The following is a 5,763-nucleotide window of genomic DNA, read 5'->3' on the forward strand; positions in this document are numbered from 1 at the left end:
TACTTGCGTGTAATATTAGCGCGTGTTTAGCGACTAACAAGTTTTTGGTTTCGCTGCCGGGGACTGCAGTGTTAATTACTAGTTTATGTGCTTTCTATCAGTGGTTGTTAAAGTTCATTGACTCGGACGTTGTTACTTATTTATTCCTTGTTTTATTTCAGGTGATCTAGTGAGGGTGTATGCATACGTGTTCGCGTACTTGTAAGAGAACACTGGATAAAGCCGAGGAAGAACTTGTGGTAATTCGTAGGGAAGTTTTTTAGGAAAAAAAGAAGGTAGAAGGAGAAGAGAAAGTTGAAGAGCCAATTATAGTAGATATGGGTGATCAAGCAGAAAATCCGAAGGCTTTGATAGACTATTCTAATCCAAAGATTAATGACATTCAGTCTAGCATCATTAGACCAGCCATCGCGGCTAACAATTTTGAGATCAAGTCAAGCATGATCCAGATGATACAGAACTCAGTTCAATTTGGGGGTTCTCCTGCCGAAGACCCCAACATGCACATCAGAGATTTCATCGAGATCTGCGACACTTTCAAGTTCAATGGTGTGACTGAAGATGCTATCAAGCTGCGACTCTTCCCATTCTCTTTGAGGGACAAATCTAAGTGCTGGTTACACTCTCTACCAGCGGGGTCTATCACAACTTGGGAAGATCTTGCTCAAAATTTCTCACTAAATTTTTTCCCATGGAAAAGACTGCAGCAACCAGGAATACTCTTACCCAGTTTGCCCAACAAACTGGAGAATCTCTGTGTGAGGTTTGGGATCGATATAAGGAGATGCTAAGGAAGTGCCCACACCAGGGCATGCCTGATTGGATGATTATCAACTGTTTCTACAATGGATTGGGTCCTACTTCTAGGCCCATGCTTGATACAACATCAGGAGGAGCCTTATGGGCTAAGAGCTACGATTAAGCTTATGAACTTTATTAGATATATTTGATAATTTCATGACTAATATGATTTATGTTTAGTTTTTAGATCTTACTTAAACAGGACAAATCAGTACTTAACTGAAATCAACACTTATACTGAAGTCATCAGTACTTAAGGTTCAGGAGATATTTATCAGAAGATAATATCAGGACTGAAAGGAAACATTCAGATAAGGAAGGTAGCTGATTTACAAGAAGAGAAGATCGAGATAAACATAAGAAGAGATATGCATGAAGAAGGAATTTTATGAAGAATAGAATACTTGGAAGAAAAGATATCTGATTGATATATTTTAGGAAGCATAATTATATTCCATATCAATTAGCGATTATCTTGTAACTGTGTAGTATATAAACACAGACATAGGGTTTACGCTATAAGTGTTATCGTTATCAAGAAGATTATTTATTGTAACCCTAGCAGCTCTCGTGATATTTGTTCATCACTGAGAGAGGACAGTTCCATACTGTAACAGAGTTTATTGTTTTGAATAAAGTTTGTTTTCTGTTACTTGAGTTATTAAAGTTCGATTTGATTGTGCTATATACTGTATTCACCCCCCTCTATAGTGTGTGTGACCTAACAAGTGGTATCAGAGCCTATCTGTTAACACACAAATAATTTAAGATCCAAAAACAATCACGTCGGAAGTAGAAACTCCAACTAAGCCCACGAAAACTGAAGAACCTCCAAAGACACAAATGCATAGCCTATTAGAGTTCCCATTCTGAAGCCATCTGAATATCCCATATGGAAGGTGAGGATGACCATGTTTCTGGAAGCTATAGATCCAGAATATCTTGATAGAATCAAGGAAGGGCCTCACAAACCAACTAAGCTCGCTGTTGCAGTTGCAGGTGAAGCAGCAAAGTCAGTACCAAAGGAAAAGAGTGACTACACTGCTAAAGATATCGCATCAATTGCTAAGGATGCTAAGGTACGACACTTACTGCATAGTGCCATTGATAATGTAATGTCAAACAGGGTAATAAACTGCAAGACTGCAAAGGAGATATGGGATGCCTTGGAAATAAGATGTCAGGGAACTGACACAATTAAGAAGAACAGGAAGACAATACTCACTCAAGAGTATGAACATTTTTACTCAAAGGCTAATGAGTCATTGACTAATTTATATGATAGATTTGTCAAACTCTTGAATGATTTGTCACTGGTTGATAAGGAGTATGATCTTGAAGATTCAAACCTTAAATTCCTGTTGGCTCTTCCTAAAAGCTGGGATTTGAAGGCAACAACAATAAGAGACAACTATAATCTTGATGAAACAACTCTTGATGAAATTTATGGGATACTCAAGACTCATGAACTTGAGACAGAACAAAGAAGCAAGAGGAAAGGAGGAAAGTCAAGGACAGTTGCTCTTAAGGCTGAAGAAGAATCCCCCAAGTCAGCTACCTCAAGGAAAGGCAAGGGTAAAGCTCTCTTCACAAAGTCTGATACCGAGTCATCAAGTTCTGAAAGTGATGATGACTCAGAATCTGAAAGCTTGCCTGAGACGGATGCTGATGAAGAGATGATGAAGCTGTGTGCTCTTATGGTGAAAGGAATCACAAAGATTGCATCTAGGAAGTTTAGGAAGGGAAAGAAGTTTTCCTGGAAAGGTACAAGTTCTGATAAGAAGAATTTCAGAAAATCTGAAGGGAAAGGAGGAAAGTCTGACATAGGAGATTATGCAAATGTCAAATGCTATAACTGTGGTGAGAAAGGCCACATATCTCCTGATTGCAAGAAAGTGAAGAGTGACAGAGGCAAGGCTCTTGTCACAAAGAACAAAATCTGGACAGACAACTCAGATTCTGAAAGTGAGGAGAATTATGCCTTGATGGTAAATGCTGATAAGGCAAGTGCTGAAAGCAGTTCTGAAGCTGTTGAATTGAAGGTACCCCAAACTACTTATGCCTTTCATACTGATGATATTAATGAGTTGAGAAGATATCTTAAAACCATGTTCATTAGCTATAGAGATCAAAATTTAACATGTGAAAGATTAACTTCTGAAAATCTTGCTTGTAAAAAGAGGAATGATTACATAGAAAAAGAGTTAGTCATGTTCCATCAAACTCAGAAAGATAGAGATGATGCTTTCTATGTTAGGGATGAAGTGCTTAAAATGAATGAATCTCTAAAAGTTGAGTTAGAAAAGGAAAGAGAGATTATCAGGACTTGGACGAACTCTGGCAGAACAACTCAGAATCTGTTAAGTAGTGCAAACTGGAAAGAGGGCTTAGGTTATGGAGATGATAAAAATGATAAAGGAACTGTAGATATTAAGTCTATAGCTGTTAAACAAAAGCCAAAGTTAAAACCTGTTAAGTTTGTAGCTGTAAAGTCTGATACTGAGAAATCAGAAGTTAAAAAGGAATTAACTTCTGACAAACTAAAATAGGAAAAGACAACTGAAGTAAACGTAGGCTTAATGACAAAGAAGCAGCTTAAGCATAAGCTGAAAGATGTTAAGAATGCAAACAAGGTAAAATCACCTAGGAGAAATAGGAATGGAAAGGAAGGTGTGAATAAAAGCAATGATTATAAGTCTGTTCCTGATGCTCCTAGAAAAATATGTCATAACTGTGGAAGATCTAACCATCTGGCTTCTTTTTGTATGAAGAATAAGAATATAAACTCCTTACCCTCAAAGTCAGGAGTTAAGAGTCAGTCTGTTAGATATAAGCCACAAAATCCTTGTTTTCATTGTGGTAGTTTATGGCATTCCATTTATACTTGTAAGGAATATCATAGTCTGTACTATGATTATTATCAAATAAAACCTTCTTTAAAGAAAGTTAGCATTGTTCTTTCTAGTGTAAGTTTTGATTCAAAGTCTGATAGTGTAAATTCTGATAAGAAAAATATTAACATAAACTCTGATGCAAAATCCGTTGCAAATGTTAACAAACTTAATAAGGCCAAAGGATCCAAGCAAGTCTGGGTCCTTAAAACTAATCATTGGTGGTCTTTGTGATTGCAGGGCAATAGGGAAAACATCCTAGTTCTGGACAGTGGATGTTCAGGACATATGACTGGAAATAAAGCCCTGCTATCAGACTTTGTGGAGAAGGTTGGCCCAAGTGTTTCTTATGGAGATGACAACATTAGAAAAATATTGGGATATGGTAATATCAATCTTAGGAATGTTATCATTAAGGAAGTAGCTCTGGTCTCAGGACTTAAACACAATCTGCTGAGTGTCAGTCAAATCTACGACAGAGGTTATCATGTGGATTTCTTTGAGGAACACTGTGAAGTTGTAAGTAAATCTATAGGCAAAGTTGTTCTGCAAGGATACAGGCGTGGTAACATTTATGAAGCCAAGCTTTCAACAAGTACTGATGGTTCTGCAATCTGTCTGGTGAGTAGAGCATCAATTGAAGAAAGCTGGAATTGGCACAAGAAACTCTCTCATTTAAATTTCAACAATATAAATCATCTAGTCAAGAAAGATCTTGTGAGAGGACTGCCAAAGTCAGTATTTGCTCCTAATGGTCTTTGTGATTCTTTTCAGAAGGCTAAACAAAGGAAATATTCATTCAAGAGCAAGACTGTATCATCAATTCTTGAGCCTTATCACCTACTGCATGTTGATCTATTTGGTCCAGTAAATGTCATGTCTATTGCAAAGAAGAAATATGCTATGGTCATAGTGGATGAGTTCACCAGATACACATGGGTGTATTTCTTGCACACTAAAAGTGAAACTGCATCTATCTTGATTGATCATGTCAGGCAACTGGATAAATTGGTCAAAGATTCTGTGAAGATAATAAGAAGTGATAATGGTACTGAGTTCAAGAATTTGATAATGGAAGAGTTCTGCAAAAACCATGGAATCAAGCAGGAATTTTTTGCTCCTAGAACTCCACAGCAAAATGGAGTTGTTGAAAGAAAGAATAGAACTCTCAATGAAGCTGCACGTACAATGCTTGATGAAGCAAAGCTTCCAACCTATTTCTGGGCTGAAGCTGTGCAGACTGCTTATTTTACTCAGAATGCAACACTAATTAACAATCAGGGAAAAAACCATATGAGATGGTGAAGAAAAAGAAGCCAAATCTGAAGTATTTTCACGTATTTGGATGCAAGTGTTTTGTTGTTAAGACTCATCCTGAACAGCTATCCAAATTTGATCTAAAAGCTGATGAAGGAATCTTTGTTGGATATTCACTTTCCACAAAAGCCTTCAGAGTCTATAACTTGAGAACAAGAGTGGTCATGGAATCTATCAATGTCTCTTTTGATGATAAGAAGATTACTGGACTTGAAGATTTTATTGATCATGATCAGCTGAGATTTGAAAATGAAGACTTAAATTCTGATACTGAAAATCCTGACAGTCTAAATCCTGATACTGCAAACTCTGATGGATTAAACTCTGATGTTATTGAAACTGTGGTGACTACGCCAAAGGAAGATGCATCTATGTAGGGGAGCATACTCAAGATACAACCACATCTCAAGAAGCATCAGAACATACATCTGGCTCTTCAAGTTCTGATTCGTCAAGTTCTGATAAGCCAAGTTCTGATAGTTCTGAAAACTTAAATTCTGAAGAATCCAACTCAGAGAGTATAGTTTCAGGGGGAGCATCAGAAAATGTTGATGAAGATAGCACGGATCATGGGGGAGCATCCAGTTCTAGAGAAAACCTTCCCTCTACAAGGAAGTGGACTAAATCACATACGCCTGACTTAATAATTGGAAATCCTGATGCAGGTGTCAGAACTAGAACTGCTACTTCAAGTGAATGTCTTCACAATTCTTTTCTTTCTCAGACTGAACCAAAGAAAGTGGAAGAAGCTCTT

At 37.3% G+C, this 5,763-nt stretch overlaps 1 non-coding gene across 1 annotated transcript; it reads right to left on the reverse strand.

Annotated features, from left to right (window-relative positions):
- Positions 1-706: 706 nt before the first annotated feature.
- On the reverse strand, positions 707-813 carry LOC141716085 (small nucleolar RNA R71). Its single transcript, XR_012572815.1, has one exon. It is a non-coding gene; the product is annotated as a small nucleolar RNA R71 (small nucleolar RNA).
- Positions 814-5,763: the final 4,950 nt, after the last annotated feature.

Source organism: Apium graveolens, chromosome 3 (genome assembly GCF_009905375.1).
Source record: "Apium graveolens cultivar Ventura chromosome 3, ASM990537v1, whole genome shotgun sequence".
In the NCBI taxonomy this organism is placed as follows: Eukaryota; Viridiplantae; Streptophyta; class Magnoliopsida; order Apiales; family Apiaceae; genus Apium; species Apium graveolens.